Source organism: Canis lupus, chromosome 25 (genome assembly GCF_003254725.2).
Source record: "Canis lupus dingo isolate Sandy chromosome 25, ASM325472v2, whole genome shotgun sequence".
Classification (NCBI taxonomy): Eukaryota; Metazoa; Chordata; class Mammalia; order Carnivora; family Canidae; genus Canis; species Canis lupus.
In genome coordinates, this window is record NC_064267.1 from 9,613,244 (window position 1) to 9,637,424 (window position 24,181).

At 47.3% G+C, this 24,181-nt stretch overlaps 1 long non-coding RNA gene across 1 annotated transcript; it reads right to left on the reverse strand.

The window, feature by feature from the left end:
- Positions 1–2,363: 2,363 nt before the first annotated feature.
- LOC125753646 (uncharacterized) lies at positions 2,364–23,910 on the reverse strand. The gene is made up of 3 exons (XR_007405941.1): positions 22,633–23,910; positions 18,988–19,115; positions 2,364–2,554 (listed from the first exon to the last, which is right to left on the reverse strand). It is a non-coding gene; the product is annotated as an uncharacterized LOC125753646 (long non-coding RNA).
- Between the last annotated feature and the right edge of the window lie 271 nt (positions 23,911–24,181).

Sequence of the window (24,181 nt, forward strand, 5' to 3'; positions counted from 1 at the left end):
TGGCAAATTGAATTTAAATTAAATAAAAAGTTGCACACAACAGGTTCTACTCCCATTAGTTTTAGCAGGAATGGATTTATTATAGGTTGTTGCCTTGTAGCGAAGTTCTTAAACTTTAGCATGCAGAAAGGTTTGTTAAAACCAAGATTACTGGGCCCCACCCCAAAGTTTCTGATTCAGTGGACCTGGTGTGTGGGGTCTGAGAATCTGTGTTTCTAACAAGTTCACAGGTACTGCTGATACTGCTGGGCCAGAGGCCACCCTTGGGGAACTGTTGGGTTACAGAATGGTGACAAGGGCTCAAGACAGAAGCTCCAGATTGGGCATCTGGACACAACTCCCAGAGTCACACTGCAAAACTGGCTTGGCCAGGTAGTGGCTGCACCTACTGCTTTCACTGTTAACCCCCAAATCGCAATGCCTCTGCGGTAGGTGTGAAAGCTGCAGAACCAGGAAGCTGTGCGGACACTGCTCCGTACCCAGGTGGTTAGAGACTTGACTAGACGTTACCGCCTTTTTGCCCTTGCTGGAGAAGGTCCAAAGCACCTTCTGTCTCACCTGTGTGAGACCGGGCAACCAAAGGGACCTCAGGAAAAACTGCTTTTTTTGCTCCTTTTCCTGCTTCTGTTCTTGCCACGACCTGCGCTTCTACCTTACACATGCCTTAGAGAACAGACCATGTGTGTTCTCCTTGTAAAGGTCAAGGAGTTGATTTCTTTGGAGTCTTTCAGCACAATGGATAAGATCTATAGAGTGTCAGGGCAGGTCAACATAAAGGTTTTCCAAGACCACAGATTCACCACGACCCCTGGCTCCGGGGCATAAGCGACTTATGGAGGACACCTAAATACTCCTTTTTGCTCCCAGATGCCTGGGAAGACATGTGCTCTGGACCACAATTCTCAGTAAATCCTCAGACCCCAGGCAAAGACCAGACTCTCTCTCCCTTCCTTTCTGAGTCTCCCAGACGTTGCTGTTTCTGTTCTCTCTGTATCTTCACTGAGCTCTGTTCTCACTTTCTGCTGGTTTGTGTCTGATTTCCATCCTGCAGGCCACCAAGGACCCTCTGGGTTGGCCCTGCGGGACCCCCTCTGGGTCCTCGGATGCAGCCTGCCTGCACCATCTGTATCCAGAGGGGCAGCGTGGTGGCCACTGACAGTGCTCACACTGCACCATGCAGCCAGAGCATCTGCCCAGGGGCTGTGGCTTTCATCTTGCTGTCTGGTAGGGCAGCTGACCCCCAGGACCTGGCACAGAGCGGGCCCTCAGTGTACCCTTCTCTCTTTCCTAGCTTCAGCCCCCCGCCTGTACCCACCAGCATGCTGATGGGTCTTGCTTGAGACTTTGCCCTGCTGATACAATCTGCCAGGCTCCTGTCCAGAGTCTTCCCTCTGCTTCTTTCCAGTCACATGGGCTCCCTGAACCTGCCAGTTATACTGGGGGGAGCAGAATTTTGCAGTGACGGGTCCACCTCAGACTCTTCCATTGGGAGAGTTTGTGACCCTCGGCTCACCTGGGATCTAGGTCACTGTGTCCGTGTGTCTCCCCCGCCCCCCTCCCGCCCAGGGTGATCTCTCCCCAGCTCCCTCCCTCCCCATGCTCATCTGCAGAGACAGGAGCCCAGGCGTGTGTAGGCTCTGAGACTGAGGCTGATCCTGGAAGAAAGATGTGAAACCCTTCCACGAAGGAGCTGTAAAGCGGCTTGGAGTGAACCCTCTCTCCCCAGGGCTTGCAGCTCTCACAGTGGTTTCCAGCCGACCTGGGACCTCGGCAGGCTACAGATGCAGACGCTCAAGTTGCCAGTTCACTAGCACAGTTCGGGGCAAGGTGTCGAGGTCAAGGTCAGACAGCTGGGGAGGCTCGCTCAGCCCACCTGCCTGCCAGCGCCCGGGGGCGGGGGTGGGGGGGGGCGAGAACCCTCGTGCTCAGAGTTCAGGCGGTACTTCCTCCTGCCCGAAGTTCCAGCCTCTGCCTCTAAAGCCACGCTGGGTGCCACCCACAGCCCTTGCCGACCATGAATGACATAAACTCGCTGTTTGAAAACGCTGGCAGTGCTCACCGAGTCAGAAGCCAAGCTTTAAACCGAGAGGCGTCATGACACAGCGGAGGGAGCGGAGGGCCGGGAAGTAGAAGGTCTCCCGGCTCCACTGGTTCCTCTCTGTTGACACGTTGTGGGACTCTGGACACATTTGTTTTTCTCTTTTTTCTTTCTTCTTTCTTTCTTTTCTTTCTTTCTTTCTTTCTTTCTTTCTTTCTTTCTTTCTTTCTTTCTTTCTTTCTTTCTTTCTTTCTTCTTTCTTTCTTAGTTTTTATTTATTTATTTATTTATTTATTTATTTATTTATTTAAATGAAAGAGAGAGGGTATGAGCCCAGGGAGGGGCAGAGGGAGAGGGAGAAGCAGACTTCCCAGCAATCACACATCCCCATGCTGGGCTGGATGGAGGACCCCAAGATCATGACCTGAGCCGAAGTCAGACTCACTTAATTGACTGAGCCAGTCAGGTGCCCCTCTCTGCAAATTTCTTAACCTTTCCTTGCCTTAGCGTCTTCACCTGTTAAAAAGAGAAAACTGCCTTTGAGACTCATGAGGATGTAATATTAAGTTTTTTGTTTTTTAAACATTTTATTTATTTATTCATGAGACACACAGAGAGGCAGAGACACAGGGAGAGGGAGAAGCAGGCTCCCTGTGGGGAGCCCGATGCAGGACTCAATCCCAGGACCCCAGAATCATGACTGGAGTCAAAGGAGACACTCAACCACTGAGCCACCCAGGTTCCCCTAATATTAAGTTTTTAATACATGTTGTCACAGGGCAGCAATTAGTAATACTTACAGTGAGGAGGCCTGTATGGTCAGAGGCTAGTAGCTTATGTGCTTATGCTCATGAACACGTGCACCATCTCAGTATATGGCCAGTCTTAGCGGGACAGACTGCATTTGTAAATTCTACTCATCTGCTGTCTCAAATCCCATCTAGAATGAGGCAAGGTATAACAATTATTTTTTATATTGTACATTCACTTAGTAGGTGAGCACTTCCCCCATTTGGTGCTAGAGATATAGATTTGAGAGAGATAGTGCCTGCCCTCAAGGACCTCCCGGTCAAGGGGGCAAGGCCATCTTGCACATGTAATAGCAGACAGTGAGATGCATTCAGTCCCAGGGATGCACCAGCAGTGCTAAGAGCCCAGAAAAAGGGTGGCAAGCACCAAGGGCAGGCCTTTGTGTGCCGGGCCAAGGAGCTGGGACTCTTCTGTAGGCCGTGGGAGCCCCACTAGGAGAGAGAGCTGGTTGGGTTTGCATTTGGAGCTTTCACTGCTGCAGCTGGAGCTGGAGGAAAGGAGAATGCAGGACTGCAAGCACAGGCACCTCAGTCCAGGCGAGCAGTGGCAAGAGAGTGAAGACCATGGGTGGATTCCAGGGCTGGTGAGAGGGCCACTCAACAAGTTGAGGTGGCTGACTGGATGCAGGGACAAAGCCAAGAGGCAAGGACATGGGTGATTTCAGGGTTTCTGGCTTATGTGACTGGGTGGATGGTTGTGCTTTGGGCCACATTGGTCTTTGAACACAACAACAAAAATCATGGCATATTCTTAGTAATTCTGACTTCCTGTGGATTATTTTTGGTGCCAGAGTTTATTTAGTTGTCCCTCTTTGCTAAGAAAATCTTTTCTTTTTTTTAACACTTTTATTTATTTGAGATAGAGAGTGGGTGCGCATGAGAGCACAAGAGGTAGAGAGGGAGTAGCAGACTCCCCACTGAGCAGGGAGCCCAATGTGGGGCTCCATCCCAGAACCCCGGGATTAACCTGAGCTGAAGGCAGATGCTCAACTGACTGAGCCACCCAGGTGCCCCATTTCTAAGGAAATCCTATCTGATAACTAGTAGAGATTGTAAATAAGAGCGGAAATAAGGGCAGGACTCTTTACACACAACCCCCACCCCCCAAGGGAAGGAGTATTTATTTGCTGTTAACTTATGCGGCCTACTAGGGTGGAGAGGGGAGTGAGAGCGATGGCTTGGGAAGTACTGCACAGTTGCCCAGCAAGTGCTCAAAACAGCTCTGGTTTAGTCACTTTGCCAGGTCCCAACCCCAAAGGTTATAAAATATTTAATACTGTATTTTCATGGGAGAAATGCAACAAAGAGAAAGAAATGTGTTGTAAAGGTGGTCTGACCAGATATTGCTCAACTGGCTGGCTTAAAGGACAGGAATTAAAGAAGAAATATAAAAACAAAAACAGGGATGCCTGGGTGGCTCAGCGGTTGAGCATCTGCCTTTGGTCAGGTTGTGACCTGGGGTCCTGGGATCGAGTCCCACATCGGGCTCCCTGCATGGAGCCTGCTTCTCCCTCTGCCTGTGTCTCTGCCTCTCTCTCCCTCTGTGTCCTCTCATGAATAAATAAATAACATCTTAAAAGAAAAGAAAAGAAAAAAAAATCAAATGGTATTTTTTTCAGAGTTGAGTGAAAGTGAGGGAAAGATATATTTTCTGTTTGAGACAGACTTTTTTCCCCCTAATTAAGATGTATGTAAAGTCTAATTACAAAGACCCCAGGTAAACTAAAAATCTACTGTTGTGAATTTTAAAAGGTAGAAGGATTCATGTCAGAAGATGTTGGCTCTCACTGAGTTTCGGAGGACTCAAGTGCCTTTCGCATTATTAAGGACTGAGATTTTGGGACGCCTGGGTGGCTCAGCAGTTGAGCGTCTGCCTTTGGCTCAGGGCGTGATCTCGGAGTCTCGGGATCGAGTCCCATGTCGGGCTTCCTGCATTGAGCCTACTTCTCCCTCTGCCTATGTCTCTGCCTCTCTGTGTGTCTCTCATGAATAAATAAATAAATAAAATCTTTAAGAAAAAAAAAAGGACTGAGATTTTAAGCTGCAGAGCATATATGCTTACCATTGGGGTGTGTGTGAATGCTGTGTGTGTGTTTATCTCACACCAAAGACTGAAATCTCACAGAAACCTCAGGTAGCAGGTGTCATGATTATCCCATAAACACAGCAGCACACTGTGGATTGCTGCCACGTAGTTATTTTCTTTAAACATATCTTTGTGGTATAATGTTCTCTTTCTGGAAGCAAACGCTTCCAATGCTGGATTCCTGAGTGTATCATTAAGCCTCCCCAAACACAAGTACATCTACCACGTTTTAAAAGTAATGGCCCGCATAGCTACTTAGCTCTGTGACTGGTGATACATGCAAAAAAACGGGATCTAAGAAGTGTTAATGAAGTAACCATCCCTGGCGTGTCTGGTGGCTCAGCGGTTGAGTGTCTGCCTTTGGCTCAGGGTGTGACCCCGGGATCCTGGGATCAAATCCCACATCGGGCTCCCCACAGGGAACCTGCTTCTCCCTCTGCATGTGTCTCTGCCTCTCTCTGTGTGTCTCTCATGAATAAATAAATAAATTCTTAAGAAAAAAAAAAAGTAACCATCCCTGAGCACTGAACAGTCAGAACTAAGCCCTCAAATCTACACAGGAGCAGGCAGGTAGGGGAAGGAGGCTCTGAGGGCGAGTCCTAGCTGAGCGGCCTGGTAACCTGCAGCCATGCAGAGCAGCTGGGCAAAGGGGTGTCCTGATGCCCCATGCTCGGTCGTGTGCTTGGAACTCCACAGCTGGCAGATTGAAAGTTGTTTGCTCACCCTGTTCAAAACAAGAGGCGTAAAAGGACAACAACTGAAAGCCGAGTCACAATTTGTAACTGACTGGCTATGCTTGACGAGCCCCATGTATTTATAATCTCTCAAAGCCAAATGCAAAGGTCCCCGTGCCTCATTAGTCATCCAGCCGCAGCAGTCTTGTTTATCGTGCTGTTTGTCACCACCAGACCTGAGCTAGAGTAAACTTTTCCTTCCCAAGCTTTCCTTGCATCAGAGCTGCTGCTTTAGCCTTTCTAAGTGATAGCAACCCATGTCTGGTTCAGGCTGGTCCCTGGGGGCTGTAATTGCAGAAGTACAACCTGGCAGTTAGATCACAAGGTCCCAGAAACCGCCAGGGCACCAACGTGCTTCCTGCCAGGCGACCTTCTGCAGCTGAAGACACGGGTGCCCGATCTGCAGCCCCTGGCTGCATGTGCTATTCCCAGGGCATAATGGAGGTGTCTGCTGAAAACGCCGAGTCAAAACCTGGAACCCTGGGCTCTTGCCCTGCCACCATATCAGCTTCCTGTTCGTGGAATGGCTTTGCTCAGGTGTTAATTGGCAAGGATGTTTGTTTGCTTTTGCTTTTTATAAAAAGAAAGGCATTTTAGTATGAGGCATTTCCTACTTTTGAATTAGCTTAGCACATGTTTCCTACTAAAAAGATAAGCATTATCTGTACAAGGATGCAGAATATCTTGCTCAGTTTAGCCCTTGGGAAAGGAGGCCTAGCGTCACAGCTGAGGGGATTCAGGCAGGGCACAGCCTTTGTGCTTGAGGATGTGGATGTTGGCCATGCTTGGCCCTGGCCTGGTTCATATCTCAGGCTCAATATCCTCGTCTGTAAAATAAGGTAGTTGTGAGGAGTCCACGAGCTAATGCATATGAATGATAGCCACACACAACGAATGACAGCCTTCATAACGTCCACACGCCGTTCCTTCACTAAAGGAAGGTTTATCACTCAGAGCAGATCTGTGGTGGAGATACTATTTCTATCACCCCCATTTTGCAGATGGGAGGTTGAGGCACAGAAGGTCACAGATAATAAGTTGCCCAAGGTCACACAGTTATTAAGGGGGCACACCTGGGATTTGAAACCAAGTTTGATTATAGAGCCCATGTTCTTACTTATGAAAATAAACTGCCTTTTGTAAGCTAGTTGGTGGGTGCTGTGTACTTGGTGATTATCCAGTATATACCAGCAGGGAGGGCACAGCCGATTTCTCATACCACAAGCCGTGTTTCTCCTCTTTGGATGTTATGCTAAGATTCATGGGTGACCCTTTAAAGTCCTAATAGCACCACTTACTTCTCAAAGGGTGAGTCCTTCTCTATGGCCTCAGAAAGTTGGAGCAAACAGAAGTGTGGTAAAGTGTCAAGGCAACAGTTAGTGTAGGGATGGTAAGATGCCACCATGTTGCTGCCAAATTAGGCCTAGCCAGTGGTGGGATGCTTTAGGTCATGGTGTGGGGTTCTTGATGGGGATTGCTGTGACAAGGAGACACTTGACCTGTGTGCTTGTGTCTAGGGAGGTGATGGAGAACTTCAGGTGACTTCCAGTCCTGGGAAGGAGATCTTAGGACAGAGTACTGGGTCCTATGAGTATTTCAGGTGCTTTTGCAGTTGGAGACTAAGAAGGATGATCAGGGCTGATTGAGAGAAGGCAGTGTGAGTTCTCCCACAGGCCTTTGTCTTAGAGACTCTGGAAGATTTTTTTTTTTTTTTTTTGGAAGATGTTTTAATAGTAAAGAGATGCCCATAGGATGAGACAGGATAGCTGTGACTCTGGCATTTGCTCGTGGAAGGCTAGAAATGCCAACACTCTTATGCTGGAACTTGCTTTAGATTTTTACCCTCCGTGTAATTCTGCTCCATGGCTGGTCAAGCACTATTTTAGGGGTTGGCAATTCAAAGATAGTAGAAAACACGGGCCCTGCCCTCAAGCAACAAATGTTCGTTGGAAGAGACAGACACATAAACGGAAAATATAAATCAACAGGGTAACCCAGAGGCAAGCATGAGGGATCATGGGAACTTCAGGAAGGAAATCTAACTCTGGGAGGGAGGTGGTGGGATCAGAGACGGCTGGTGATATCTGCCAAATGTCAGCCTCCAAAGCAGAAGGAGGTGGAAGGTAGCATGGAGGCAAGAGACAATCAGTTTTGTCTTGATGGGTCTTGAAATATTTGGTAAGGCAAGGCAGGGAATAAAGGTGGGGAGACAGGGCCATGTGTAATATTGGAAGGAGCTCAGGCTTCATTGGCTCTCTGGCAACGATGGTATCACTAGATATGTGAGTTGCTTTGTAAATAGATCCCTCTGACAGCAGTATGGAGGATGGAATTCATGGGAGAAGAGGCTGAGCCAGTGAGACCTGTTGCAGTGAATTCAGACAGGACGATAAGGGCTTGAGCCAGACTATGCCTATAGGAAAGCCGGGTAAATAAACTGAGCGGCACTTGATGTTGGATTGGTTATGGGTAGAAGGTTGGAAGAAAGAAAATTTGGTGATGGCTCCCGGGTTTCTAGCTTGGGTGGCTGGGAAGATGGTGGCGCTACCACTGAGTTGGAAGTTACAGGAGAAGAGTTAGATTAGAATAGGAGATTATCAGGTCAGTCTTGAAAACATTGTGTTGGAACTGCCTGGTGGATATTTATATGGAGGCTTGGAGGCGGTTCCAGAGGCCAGTGCCGATGTCATCAGCATCTAGTGCATTGTTGAAACCTTGGAGAAGAAATGGGCTCAGCTGCGAGCAGACCAGGGCTCTGAGAAAGGCCTGTGGCCCTGCTGGCAGCCTGAGCCTGGGGTGGCACCAGCTCAAGGCATCAGTTGCTGTGAAGCTCAAGGGCTCTGAACAAGAGTGGACTCCAGTGGGCAGAGATGCTGCAGCCTGCACTGGCTTTGCAGGAGAACTGGGGACAGTTGGCCTGTTTCTGGGCTCAGGACATTGGGTCCCAAAGCTGGTTCTGATGCAGGGCTGGGGAGAAGGGTGGGATGGGGGAGGAGATGGGATGGCAGTCCCCTGCTGGCTAAGAGGACTCTTTGAAATGGAAACCTTTAAAGTATTCGTGAAGCACCACGAACTATTCCAGTCTTTGGCGTCTAGGCAGAGGTCCTTGGGCAGGTGAAGGGAGGAAATCACTGGTCAAATTATGGATGCCCTCCTCCTCACACTAGCTCTGAGATTTTCACAGGTCATAGGCTTGTGACAGGCTTGGGCGCTGTCCTCAGGGGAGCGGACAGGGTGGGTCCATTCTGAAAAAAAACTCTGGGGTGGTTCCTCCCAGGTGGAGAAGCCCTGCTGTAGGGTACATGGGACTAAGTGGAAAGAAGTCTTGGGACCCTCAGACTTTGTCCCTCGAAGCTGAACAACTGTTTTCCACCAGCACTTCAAAGACATCCTCTAGCCCGACAGTGGTACAATCCCCCCCATTTAGAAATTTGTACACTTTTGCTCACACTGCAGTAAAATAATTACGGAATCATCACTCAATCACCCGGCATTATCAGGAAGGCTAGGGGAAGCACCCGAAGCCACAGTGCTCTTTGTAGAACACCACAAAATAGTGACATATTTATGTCTATTAAATGATTTCAGACAATTTCACAGGCAGAAAGTATGACTCTATAATATATGTATGCAATCTAAAATTACCACCAACTGTCCATGAAAAGAAAATCAAGCTGTCACACCAAGCCTAATTGGTGATTTCTGTGTCTTTCTGCTAATTTCTGTTAGCTATGCTCATTTATTTGTTTTGTCATAGAAGCATTCACTGGCAGACAAGTGGTAGCAGTTGCCAAAGTCTTAAGAAAAATTTGGGTAACAAATTTCAATGAGTATATTGAGGTTGTGGTGCCTTTGGGACAAGAGTGCAATTCCATCACCCCTGAAAACAGGCAATAACTGCAATCATTGAATTTAACTTGTAGAACCCTTGCGTCCCACTTATGGAATAAATCTTTGAGAACCACCGACTTAAATGATGACACGTATTTCTACTTTAACTGTCAGACGGCAACTGTGTTGATATAGATATCCTTGACCCAAGCAATGAGAGAGCTTTAAGGCATCTGAGAACCCTACTCAAACTGAAAGGCAGCCCCCGTGTGTTCTAGTCCAGAGACTTGGTCCTTGGTCCGTTCTACCTTGAACACGTTCTCCCCTCACTCTGTACCAGCAAGAAGCCTTGCTTCTAGGCTCAGCTCACAGGCCATTTGCTAAAATCATTGTACCAAGGGCTGAAGGTCTCAGAGAGAGAGACAGAGAGAGAGAGAGAGAGAGAAGCCTCTTCCAGCTGCAGGTACTAGCCCACCACACTGCAGGGAGCTCCAACTTCTGCTTGAGTACCTTCAGGGCTGGGGAGCTCACTATTTCACAAAGAAAAGGTTTTCATTAAACACCTTTGATTCCCATCTGCAACTTCTAAAATCACCCGACCCTGAAATTCTGCCTTGTTTTTGCCATTGACACTTTCTCCCTTATATTACTTTGATTTGGGTACTTACTCTGTCGCTCTGTGGTAAGAGGCTCAGGTTTTGGAGTCATCTGGGCTGGAACCTTAAAATCAGAATTACCTTCACCATTTACTAGCTGTGTGACCTTGGCGAGTTACTCAACCTCTCTGAGCCTCAGTTATCACATATGTAAAATGAGTCATATTACTGTCTATTTCAAGGATTATCGTGAGGCCTAAGGTAAAGGGAAGGAAACTGCCTGACAGACAGGCATCAGTGTAGCTCAGATATTCTTATTCCCTCTCCCAGATTACAAAGTCACCGAGGGCTGGGACATCTTTGAATCTCTGCCTACCAGTCAGCAAAGGGCCTGTATGAGGAATCTAGAGGAATCTAATGACCTTACGGCATGAAAGAGACTGACCAAGACAGACAGGAATTGGGTATTTATTTGAAATGTCTAAAGTCATCAGAAGGTTTAAAAAATGTAAGGCCAACCCTCCCACAAAAGAAATGTGCAGAGCAGAAAACAAAACCCTGAGCAGAAAGCAGAGAGCAAGGGCAAGCTGGGACAGGCTATGAAGAAGAAATTGGGAAAGGTCGTGCAGAATCAGGTCAAGTTCTGGGGGAAGAAAGAGCAGGGACGCATGATGTGGTGAGTGCTAATTAACGTGGCTAAAGAGAACAGTGCCAGTGCGCAGCAGCAGCAAATGCCACAGAGCAAGGAGCCCCGCGCCAGGGCTGACCCGACGGAAAAAAGAAAAGCAATCTCTCCACCACACAACCTGTTTATGAGCCTGCAAATTTCCATGCATCCTTTCTCCTGCCGTTGCGGCTTTCTGGACGAGGAATATGATGGCGGAGTGGCGGGCCTTCCCAAGATGTATTAACCCTGGAATTGGCTCCTGGCTCCTGTATAGGCTGCAGCCTCTTCCTGACTTCCTTTTCCTCTGTGCACGGCAGTATATGCTCATCCGGGAGCAGGAAATGATTGCATGCTTGTGCTTTTCTGCAGTTAGTTCTAAAGAGAGAAACTAAACGGGGCAAGAAAGCAAGCTGGATGTTTGGAGAGATTCTAGAAGCTTTTAAAGACTAGCTGGGAAGCAAGGCAAGAAAGGAAAAGTGGAGGCTGGCCATTCAGGGTCCCCGGGAGTGGGGACCTGTGGGAATTCATCTCAGGCTGGCTTATGTGTATTCTGCACTGCAAGGTGACTTTACAGGTCTATTTGGAGATTCCAACCCAGGCGAGAAAGGAACACCTTGCAAGCTCTCGGACTGTACGATACATTGAAAAGAGAACAGGGCTCTGGGAGAATTTGGGAGAGCAGGTGGAGGGGCAGCGCCAGCTGCGAATCACTCACCCTCCAGAGCAAATCATGGCCTTTTTTTTTTCCTCCTGGAGAATCAGCTGTTAAACATTTACCAGCACGCTGCTGTGTATAAACAAGACCCAAGAGGAACCAGTTAACCTACTAGAGTGAACAAAGAGTTTGGCACAAAACTGGGGGCAGATAAGCAGATAAGGTTAATTGTATTTAGTATCCCTTCATTAATGAAAACCTGGTAGGAATGCTACCTAATGTGACTCAGCAATCAGTGCCATTTACCGTACATCCTTGGAAGCAATAGTATTGGCTTTTAGTATTTCTTCTCTTTTGCTTTTCTTGCCCCTAAATTGGAGGCCTCCTGTTGCAAAACTCCCCAGTTTACAGGTTATTCATGCCTGATGGGCATGAAAAGTCGTGTGAAAAGTCTGATGTAAGAATTCAGGGAGTTGCGGGCAAGCTGGCGGCTGCAGATACTGAGGTGGAGTTCAAGGTTGAGGGGGGAGGGCCTAGAAGTGTGGGCTGGAGTCTGGTGTTTTTATCTCAAAACTGGATTCCAATCCCTCTCTTTTATGCCTTAGAACAATTTTTCCGTAGTAATCCCAAGTACCAGAAGTGCTGTTGCCGCCCGAAGGTGGTGAGTGCAATTTTACCGTGTACTTGAGAAATGGGGTGTTAATGGAGTTTGGGCATCGTGCTCCCTCCATCCATTCCAGAAACCGCAAGCCTTGAGGTCCACCCCACCAGTCAACCAGCTTTCTCAACTGAGAGACTATGGTCTGGCTTCCCAAAGTCCTGTGTCTGTGAAATCCAGCCAGATGCGACCTTTCATTTCAAAAGTGTGACATGGTGACATGGAAAAGATGGGATGTGGAGTTCGGGGTCAAAAGACTAGGTTCAGGCAAACTAATCTCTGGAGAGAAATCAGAAAGTGGTTGAGGGTTTTCTGGGAGAGGGCCTGAGGGGATTTTCTGGGTGATAGCAATGTTTGATTTGGTTTTGAAGTAGGCACCATACTAGGTGCAGAGCCCAGCGTGGGGCCTGAACTCAGGACCCTGAGATAAAACCTGGACTGAAATCAAGAGTCTGGACGCTTAACCGTCTGAGCCACCCAGGCACCCCTAGAAATGTTCTGTATCCTTTCCGGGGGGGGGGGGGGGGAGTAACATACGCATATACATTTGTCAGAATTCAGCAAACGGCACTGATGATCTGCGCGTTTTATTGAATGTAAATGAGACAGCAGGTTTTAAAAGAGCAGGTTCAAGTGCGGGCCCTCCCTTCCAGTTCAGATGCGTCCTTCATCTCTGAGCCTCGGTTCCCTCTCTGAAAACTGGAAGGACCACTTACACCTGCGCCATGGGTGACCGCGTCTATTATCAAACGAGACCACGCGCGCGTCCCAAGTGCTTTGTGAACGAGAAGCAGCCCAGGCCGCGGCGACTCCGGCTGTTCTGCTCTTCACCCAGCTGCCTTCTGCAGCAGTTTCTTGAGCGGGCACGAATCTGTGGGCTCTGCCCTGCAACTTCCCTTGGAGAGGAGTGTTTATCTATTTTAAGGAGACTCTGGAGGTATCAAAATGCTGCAGAAAAGCAATTGGAGTATGATTTCCCGGGGAGAGGAGGGCGGCAAAGGGAACAGCTGGGGAGAAAGCATGTATCCAGCTGGGCAGCAGGGCCAGCCGGTGCCCGTGCCAGGGAGTCGCTGAATGCCTGTGAGAGAGTCGTGACCAGGAAAAGCAGTGTGAGTAAAAAAATAAAACATAAAAAATTCACATCTTGCCAAACAAACTGGGTCACATTCGTGATGGAGTTAGTCACTGAGCAGAGCCGGAAAAGCGTTTTCAGGGGGAAAAAGCATGGTTGGGGGGACCCTGGTGACTCAGCTGAAGCGGCAAAGGCCACTTGGGCCTCCTGGCCTGGGGTGGTAGTCAAGCGAGAGCGTCTCTGTGGCTCCTGCAGCGTGTCTTGCAGTATTTGGAGTTTGAACTTGATCTTTGCTCCCAAAGACAATCACAAACAAACCTTTACGTTGGAATCAAGAATATAGCACACGTTTTAAAATGGAAAAGTCTTAGTGAGAAGCCAAGTTAAACTGAGACCGGAAGAGTGGGAAGGCCATTGCAGAGTTCACCCCCGGAATTCGAGTGGGAGGTGACAACTGCCCGAGTACAACCGAGCTCTGAGTGATGACACTGGCAAAGGTTTCAATTTAGCAACTTGAAAGTCAGAGCAAAGAGCAAATGCCCTTTGGCAACGAAAACCTAGAAGATGATTGAACAATGCCGGAATCAAATTTAAAATCGTTGGCCACTAAAGCAAAGTTAAAATAGGGAAAGATGTAGCAGGAAGAAACAATCTAGAAGACAAATCTGATGTGTGAAATTTTGATTTTATCCTCATTATAAAAATTTTGGTGCTTTCTGCTAGATGGCTCTGCCAAGAAATGTGATATGTTGAAAAAGAAGAGGAAATGTTCTCTAGATGCTGAGGCTATAAAAGGCTGTTTAAAGTGATAGGAATCAGTCGAGGTTCTCCCCATGACCGAGGTTATAAAATTAGGATCTTAAAACTACCAAATCTGGGTTGAGAAAAAAAAAAAAAAAAGCTCCAGTAAAAGCCATACCTAAATTTATCTTAATATAACTTACATTTTCCCACAATGTCTGTCTTTTCTCTGGGCATGTCGGATTCCCAGGGCTGTTAATTCCCTCCCGGAAGAGCTGTCTGTTGGAGCAAGGTGGGGAGCTGGGGTGAGGAGGCACAGTGAGAAAGCAGGGGTGTCTTTCCTATAACCTCTGAATGGGGACGGAGGGGGCCATGAGACGTGGACGCTGGCATGTGGGGCGGGGAGGATCAGGGGGCTCAGGATGCTGAGGGAAGCCTAGCTGGGTGCAGCCTTTCCCACCCAGGTCTTTGTTCCACCAGTAATCTGATGCCTTAAATGTCTGCCTCTCCTCCCAGGTCTTCGGGAACAGTTGGACACACGACTCCTCTCCACAAGTCACTTGTGGGCTATGAATTGTACGGAAATCTCTCATTTCTCCCTGGCTTCGGAGGGAGATTTGGGTTTGAACCTCAGGACCATTGCGTAGGGGCCATCTGGGAAACCTCTGTGAATGCTAAGTTTCTTGAGAGGTGGCAGAGAGTGAGTAGCCAGTATGCATGGGCTGTTTAACACTTTGCCAAATACTGGGATAGACCTTGATGGTGAAATAGCCAAATCAACATGCAATCGGTTATCCTTTTTTTTTTTTTTTTAATTTTTAGAATTTATTCATGATAGACACAGAGACACACGGAGAGGGAGAAGCAAGCTCCCTGTGGAGAGCCTGGTGCAGGACTTGATTCCAGGACCCTGGGATCACGACCTGAGCCCAAGGCAGATGCTCAACCACTGAGCCACCCAGACTTCCTGGCACAAGATTTTCTTAAACCCTTAGAATTTCCAGGAATGATAGGAGAGGAGCTTCTTTTGTTATTCAGAACAAGCCCCTTTCAGCCACACCTGAGTTTATGCTAATGAAGTGACTTCATTGCTTCAGGATGGGATCTGTTTGCTAGAGGAACCAACTCTGTGATAAGACAGTTGGAAATTTCAGTTCTAACCCCTGACCTGGGAGGGGAGAGGGACTAGAGATCGAAGTAACCACCAATGGCCAATGATTTAATCGATCGTATTTGGGTAATTTTACAACCTCCATAAACAATGAAGTTTAGAGAGCTTCCAGGTCAATGACCACATCAAGGTGTGGAAAGGTGGCACACCAAGAGAGGATGCGGAAACTCTACTACCCTGCCCTCCCTCCACCCAATACCCTGCTCCATGCATCTCTTCCATTTGACCGTTCATTTGTTTCCCTTTAAAAAAAATTTTTTTTAAGATTTTATTTATTTATTCATGAGAGACACAGAGAGAGGCAGAGACACAGGCAGAGGGAGAAGCAGGCTCCCTGAGGGGAGGCCGATGTAGGACTTGATCTCAGGACCCTGGGATCACGCCCTGAGCCAAAGACAGATGCTCAACCACTGACCCACCCGGGTGTCCCTCATTTGTATCCTTTATAATGCCCTTTACAATAAACCATTTCCCTGAGTTCTGTGAGCCGTAATAGAAAATTCTGGAATCTGAGGTGGGCGTTGTGGGACCCCCTAAACTTTGCAGCCTTTGGGAGGCCCCCAGGATGTGCTATTGGCACCTGAAGTGGGGGCAGCTTTATGGGGCTGAACGTGAAGCTGTGGACTCTGTACTAATTCTAGAGAAATAATGTCAGAATTAAATCACAGAACACCTCCCTGGTGTCCAGAGAGTTGGAGAACTGTTTGACTTGGTACAAAAACCGCACTAATTTGGTGCCAGGGTGTCATGAATAGAAACAGCCTAAGGAACAGGTTTAGGAGCATGGCCCACGGTGACCCCTCACTGGGGCTGGGGCAGGACATTCTGATGGTATCAGAGTTCTTGGGTGGCAAGCAATTGAAAGAGGTTGTGATGAACTTACTGGAAAAGGACTTTGCTGGAAAGATATGGAGTAGTTGCTTGCTGGATGCTAAAGAGCCAGGCCTCAGGAAGAAGGAAGGCTGTTAGCAGGAAGGAATGGGCAGATTCTATGTTCCCCCATCAGAACGTCTAAGCCGCAGTGTTTTCTGTTATTCTCTCAGAGGCTCCAAAGCCTAGGAACCAGTCTGGATGGCCTAGATGGGGTTCTGTGCGCCAGTTCCATCCTCCCAGTAGGAGGGGCCCAGGGAAAATCTTTGGCACTCAAGTCTTCTCAGAATGGGAGAAGGGTTAATTCACTAATGGGAAATCAGGGTGCTTTTACCCCCCAAAGTGGAAAGGCATGTATGACAGGCCAAAGCAAAGATCCTTGGCATGCTGATTTTAGGCTCCACTGTTAAAAGAAAGTGTAGAAAAACAAGAAAATGATTTCATTGTACCCTTCCCTGGCCAGGATCAGGCCCAGTTCTGGGAAGCACACTGTCGGAGGCCTTTGACTGCTTGGGAGGTGTTCAGAAAGAGCAATTTAAGACAGTGAACATCTGGAAAACATGACACATAAGAAATGGTTGGAAGACGAGGGGAAGAAATCCAAAGAAGAGAAGACGGAGTGCGCCTCTACTGGCTGTTCTCAGATATCTTGAAGATCTGGAATGTAGAAGAAGAAAAATTTTCTATCTGGTGGCTCCAAAAGGAAGAACTAAAAAAATCAACTGCTGGAAATTAAATGAGCTGATGTAAGGTAGGGAACTTTCCATCCCCGAGAAACCTTGGTTCTTTAATTAGCAAGAGCTAATAAGTACACTCCTTGCATTGTACTATAACACACCAGTGTGTCACAGCCCTGTTTTTGGGGACCCCAACCTAATGGCTGTCAGTGAAACAGCACTCCCTGTTTGGCCACCTTTGCTAAAGAGCACTTTTCCATATGTAGAGTCCTGGATGTGCACAACGTGAGTGATGATGGATGGAAAGGACAAGAAGGAGTTCCTCCAGATACCTTTCAACCTACATGCCCAGAGCCACATGGTACAAACATAGCATGGGGAGTCCTTAATTTAGAGCATTGCTTTACTCAAGGACCTCTCTTGCCAAGTGTTGCATTAATGTGCATCCTTCATGCACCTCTCAGTGCAAATCAAGCCAACATCTTGCTTTACCATTGAACAGTATTCAATGAAGTTATGTCAAGTCTCTTGGGCTAATTCCTAGACTAGAAAGCTATCATATCAGTGTTGGAAGAAATTTTGTGGTCAACAAGTTTATAATGCTTGAATATATACAATGGCATTCTTGACAAGTTGATTTGTAACCTGGTCTTGATTTTTTTCAGACACTCACAACCTCCTAAAGCAGTGCACAGCACTTTGGGAAGTTTTGGTTGACAAAATCCCTTCAAACTTTGGGGTAAACTCTACGCTCTATGGGGCTATATCTATCAAAATGTAAAATATACAGAGCCTTTGACCAGCAATCCCACTCTTAACAATCCATCCTACAGATACAGTCCCCATGGGCTCAAAGATATCCAATGAATATCTATTCATTACAGCAAAGGGCTGGAAATCATTTAAATGTTTAACCAGGGGACTGATTAAAAAAAATTATGGAGTATCTGATCTGTGGAATATCAGGCAGCTGTTAACAAATTCAACTATTTTCAAGTACTGATAGGGAAGTCTTTACATTGGTTCTTTTGTCCCTGGCGCTGTTGATTTGTGAAAAAAGGAAAGCGTCTCAATAATATGTGTCACATTTATGTAATCAAAAAGAAGGATACACACAAATATATGTTAAGGTTTTATCTGGAAAGATATTGGCAACTGTACTTGCCTCTGGGAAAGAAAACGATGAGATGGGGTATCTGGTAGACAGGAGAATTTTATGTGCATATGTATATGAATATATATCTAGGTATGTTTATATGTATATGTACATATCTTTCGCTGTCTCTCTCTACCCAGCCCCCTTTCACTTTTGAAGTTTGTTTACCCTGTAAATATATCACTTAAAAAACTTCTTTAAAAATATGTCTTCTTAGGCAACAAAACCAAAAATAGACAAATGAGACTATATCAAGCTTAAAAACTTCTATGCATCAAAAGGAATAATCAATAGAGTGAAAAAGCAGCCTACAGAATGGGAGAAAATACTGGCAAATCAAATATGTGTTAAGAACTTAATAACCAGAACATATAAGGAACTTCTATAAATCAACAACAAAATTCCTGAGTAACCCAATTAAAAAATGGGCAAAGGGCCTGAATAGGCTATTCTCCAAAGAAGATATTCAGGAGAAGATGAACATATAAAAAAATGCTTGATGTCACTAATCATCAGAAATATGTGAATAAAAATTACCATGACATGTCATCTCACACCCATTAGGTTGACCACTATCAGAAGAAAAGAATGTAACAATTGTCAGCAAGGATGCAGAAAAATTGGAACCCTTGGGCACTGTTGGTATGAATGTAAAATGGTACAGCCATATGGAAAACAGTATGGAAGTTCCCAAAAAAATTAAAAATGAAATTACCATATGATCTAGCAATCCCATTTCTGGGTATGTATCTAAAAGAATTCAAAGCAGGATTTCAGAGAGATAGTTGTACATCTATGTTCACTAAACTGTCATTCACAATAACCAATAGGTGGAAATGACCCAAATGTCAATAAGTAAATGAAATGTGGCATATACACACAGTGAAATATTATGCAGCCTTAAAAAAGAAGGTAATCCTGCCCCAGGCTACAACATGAATGGATGTGAAGCCCATCATGCTAAGTATAATAAGTCAGTCACAAAAGAACAGATACGATGTGATTCCACTCACGTGAAGTGTCTAAAATAGTCAAAATGATAGAAAGTCGAAAGGTGTTTGCCAAAGGCTGGGGGGGGGAGGGCAGGAGAAATTCGTGTTTAATGGGTATAGAGTTTCGGTTTTGCAAGACGAGAAAGTTCTAGAGATCTGTCATATAGTAATGTGAATATATTTAATTGTATTGAATTGTACACTTAAAAATGGTTAAGATGGCTTAAAACTGACCTCTAGGGGCACCTGGGTGGTTGAGCATCTGCCTTTGGCTCAGGTTGTGATCTTGGGGTCCTGGGATCGAGTCCCGTGTCACGATCCCCGCAGGGAGCCTGCTTCTCCCTCTGTCTGTGTCTCTGCCTCTGTTTCTCATGGAAAAAAAAAAGATCATTAGGAAAAAAAATCTGACCTCTTAAATCCTGGTACAGAGCCCACCTGGTTCTACCTCTTAAAGCTGTACAAAATACTTTAATCTTTTTTCTAATACAGAAGGGCCTTTAAGACTTCTCCCGAGGCCCTTAAACTGGCTTCCTCTTCTCTAGGCCGAACAAGTGCTTCTTTACATGGGTTCTGCCCCTGGTCATCTGGTCTTACCCGCCTCCTCTGGCAGACCCAGAACTTCCAGCTGAGCTACAACAGGATGGTGGGGTCCTTGATGCAATGAAGCCCCTCTGCTTGGGAAAGCGGCCTCACAGACACCCACCTCTACCCAGGGAGACCCTGTCCTGAATACCCAGTGGGAGCATGGTGGCTAGCTGGTGAGGATATCTCATAGTGGGGTATCTGGGGAGGGAAGGACCTCCCATGGGGTGTGGACCAGAAGGGAACCGAGGCTGGGTGTGCAGAGGCAAGCTTTGCTAATTGTGTGATGCCCTGACTTTACTGCACAAGTGTTCCCCACACATAGTCATGAATTTGCTGGAATAAAAGAGAAAACCAGTATCACTTAGATTCATATGGCTACTTTATACTTCTTAAGGCATTTTGCAACTGGATTAAATTTGCTACTCATGACAACTCTTTGAGGTAGGCAGTCTGCAAATATTTTTCTCATTTCAAGAAAAGATGACAGCCAGAGGATGAAGGACTTATTCTGTGTCCTTACTGTGCTGACCCTTTCCACTCTGCAGTCTGCCTTTGATTTTATGTAAAAACAAGCAAAACAAGCAAAACAGAAACAAAAGCCAAAAAGGCCATTTCCTCCATTGTCCCAAGTCTTCACAATTTTGAAAAATGAGAATGTTTTCTGCAGAGATAGATGCAACAGACCGAACTGTTTCCAGATCATGATGCGCCGGGATGAGTGCCAAAGGCCCTCACTGAGCCTGCAGAGCGGGGGCCTCTTCTTTGACTGCATCGGTGACACCTGAACCCGCCAAAGGGCAAGGGACCAGTTAAACTTCCCACTCTGGGGAAACAGCAGTCCTCTGCCCATGGCTCTGTAAGAGGAGCCAAAATATCATTAGGACCAGGGGTCTGTGATCCCCCTCCTGCAGGGACAGGAACCCCCCAGAATGGTGGGCGGGAAGAGGGCCTCTGGCAGCCAGCATTTAAGAATGTGAGTACCAAGAGGCCTCCAGTAAGCCGGGGCTCTGCACATCATCCGGGCCCTGGCTGTTTCTCCCCAGCTGCACCTGGCCCTGGCGCTGCACTCTGCCCCTAGTAACCTTATTTTCCCCTTTTAGGACGCTCTCCCTGGCCATTTTCACCTAATTTCGTCAGGATCAACAAGTTAGGGAAGTAAAAGGAAGAGGCACAGAAGAAAATGTCCTTGCAGTCTGGAGCACCAGGGTCCCCCAGGGAATGAGGTAAGGGCTTCTCTTCTGGCAGACGGTGGTGGTTGGGGGTGGGGTGGGGGTGGCATTTTGCGGTAAAAGATACTCCCCGGTGTTCTAAACGGGCCAAGTCTGGGCTAGGGAGAAAAGGAGGCCCGGCGAGGGGGTGCAGGGGTGTCTGCAGGAAGCCGGCTTCCTGGCCTCTCCCGGATAGATCTGGTTGCTCGGCGTGATATTTAAAATGCTGAACCAGCGGGCCTGACCAATCAGAGCCGAGCCCGGGAGCGGCTCCTGCAGGCCCTCTGCTGGGCCGCGTGTTCCAATCCGGCCGCAGGACTGCGGGTCTGGCTGTCTACCTGCCCGGCGCGGAGCTGGCCCCCTCGCGCTCGTGGCGCGGCCGTGGCGGCGGGGCGGGGTGCGAGAGGCGTCCTGAGGGGCTCCCGAAGGGCTCCCGAAGGGCTCATGCCCACCCCCGGCAGCCCCGGGGCCTCTTCCCGCTCCGCCCTCCCCCCAGGAGGCAGGTGCTGCCGGGGGCCCGGGGTGCCGCGGAGCCCCAGTGCCCGACCCGCGTCCGAAGCGCCAGGCGATCTCGCCTCCCGGGAGGCACGTCCCTCCCCGGCTTTACCACCCGCTCCTCCCCGGGGGCAGCCGGGACGGGCGCCTCGTCTCCTGCTCCAGGGCTCTAACCCCGGGGGGGGGGGGGGGGGCTGGGCTTCCAGAACCGCGGGCTGTGGGAAAGGGCTTCGCACCTGCCAAACCGCCGGCTTCCCTTTTCATTCTCGAGGGCTCGGGGGTAACACGAGCGTTTGAAAATGTGTCCTTTGCGCCGCGGCTTCCACTCCCCCCCCCCCCCAAGCCAGCGAGCTCATCTCCCGAGAGTGAAAAATCAGGCGGCTGGGGGTCCCGATGCGCGTCCCCTGAGCCCCACCTCTGCAGCCGGCCGGCACCGGAGGGGAGGGTCGGACCCCTTGTCCTGAAAGGGGAGATCAGAAAGATCCCTTTTGATCGTCACAGCCTGAAAACTTCGGCTCCGGAGAGGCTTGAAATGGAGAGCTTCGTTGTACTACTTTTATTTCTATACATATTATTTATTTCCAATACATATATGTGTGTGCATGTATATACATTATATATATATATAGTTTAAAAATTCATATGTTTACAAGACATAAATCACAGGGACACCTGGGTGGCTCAGCAGTTGAACCTCTCTCTGCCTTTGGCTCAGATCATGATCCCAGCGTCCTGGGATCCAGTCCCCCAACAGGCTCCCTGTGAGAAACCTGCTTCTCCCTCTGCCTATGTCTCTGTCACTCTCTCTGTTGTCTCTCATGAATAAATAAATAAAATCTAAAAACAAAACAGTCACAACACAATAGCCTCCTGGCCCATTCTTACTTCCATTTAGTGATTCCCAGAGCCACCAGCAGTCTGGGATTTTAGCTGTACTTGCAGCATTTCAGGTAATATGCTTATAAGGCTGTATCCTTGTGAGTTTTAGAAATCATTTACTGACATTACTGTGGAAGATAAGGGTTTAGCTTTTTCCTCCTTCCCCAGACACAGGTACTCACACTCCTTCACTTCCCACAGCAGTCCTGTATTTCTTTCCCACCTTAGATGTCATCTATTCTACGGTATAGCATTCTTTATGAGTCACTACCAAAGAGCAGAATTGCTTTCAATTAAACCATGATCCAATACTTTCTTATCACTTTGGCTACAAGATTCAGTTTGACTTTCAAGGTGTGAAAATGTGAAAAATATGTGCATTGTAGAATATCATGAAGTAGGGGACATCACAATATCTGATTAAATCACTGGTCAGTATTTGCATTACTTTAACTGTGAATATTGTTTACAGTGTGCTATAATTACATGTCTGCTCTTGTGCATCTTTGCCCCCTTGGAGTCAATGATTGCCTTGTCTATTTAACTGTAATTTTGGGGGTATTTATGAGTAATTCACCCCCAAGCTCTCCCCAGTGTGGTGAGCATGTTGGTAATCTCTCTGTTATGACTCCTTCCCCATGAGAACATCCTCCTGGAGCTGTCTTCCTCCTCCAAACTCAGTGCTGGTTCCTCCTGGGCCCACTGTACTTACCAATTTGAGAGCCTCGCTTCAGCATCATCCTAGGATTTCTCCTTCCTTCTTTTCTATGTTGGATCCCCTGTTCTCTGGAGCTCCTGTCTTCTATCTTGGTCAATCCTTGGAGCATATCTTCCAATAGCTTCCTGAAAAGGGCCTGTGGCAGGTAAAGGTTTGGAGACCTTATAAATGTCTTTATTCTGTTCTTGCACTTGAAAACTTGTCTGGTTATATTACTTGACCTTGGAAGGAATTTTTCTTCATGTTTGAGGCTTCCCCCCAATGTCAGGCGATTTACTGCTGGCACTAAAAGGATGTGTGCATGGGTGAAGTTTGTTGACCAGTGGGCTCCCTGTCAGTGCTTATGCAGGAATTTTGGATGTCTGGGGTGGGGTGGGGTGGAGGGAATCCTACTGGGTCAGTCTCTGTAAGTCTTCTCTGTTGGAATGGTCGGCTTCTCTAGAGCTGAATCATCTGTTCTTCGCCTGTGGGGTGTAAGCCTCATGACCAATATTCTGGGAGCCAAGAGTGAAGGGGACCGTGGGATCTTGCAAACCAAAATGCAGACTCATTTAATCCTGTCTCAGTACTGTGTCACGTGCTAGCTGTCAGCTGTTGTCACTGTCCAGATGATCTCAGATTTAACCTATTCTCCCAGGACTGGGTGGGGGTAGTGGCCTGGCTGCACAGGTGCAGGAAGAAACGTGGGGAGTCTCACTGCCCCTTGCACAAATTTCAGCACACCTGCACCCACATTCTGCACAGAGGGAACCAATTTCAGTTTCTAAGGTTTTGTGGTGTAGCTTGTTTGCTTCTTATAGGCTTCCTTTTCTGTGGGCTAGGTTTTGGCTTTATCTTCTCTGCTAAATTATTTAGCTCTTATTCATCTGCTTCTTTAGTTTCGAGAATATTGTTGATGTTTTTTGTTTGCTGTTGTTTTTGTTCCTGTCTTCTCTTTGTCCTTATGGGTCTAGACAGGGTGTACTAGTAAATGTTTGGCAACTGGCTTTTGGGGGAAGCGGGAGCCCTGATTTGTAGCAGTCCAGTTTCTGTGGTATAAATAACTCCTAATGTGGCTAATTGCAAGCTACCAAAAGGACGTCACTGAACATGCAGATGGGAAGAAATGCAAAGTAGTGCATTCTTATATAATACAGATCTTTCTTGACTTATAATTGGGTTACAGCCTGATAAACCCATTGTAAGTTGAAAATATTGTAAGTTGAAAATGCATTTAATACACCTAACCTGGGCAGCCCCGGTGGCTTAACGGTTTAGCACCGCCTTCGGCCCGGGGTGTGATCCTGGAGACCCGGGATCTTGTCCCATGTCGGGCTCCCAGCATGGAGCCTGCTTCTCCCTCTGCCTCTCCTCTCTCTCTCTCTCTGTCTCAAATAAATAAATAAATAAATAAATAAATAATATCTAAAAAAAAAAAATACACCTAACCTACTGATCCTCATAGCTTAGCCTAGCCTATCTTAAATGTGCTCAGAACTCTTACTTTAGCCTACAGTGGACAAAATCATTTAACACAGAGCCGATTTTACAATAAAGTGTTGAA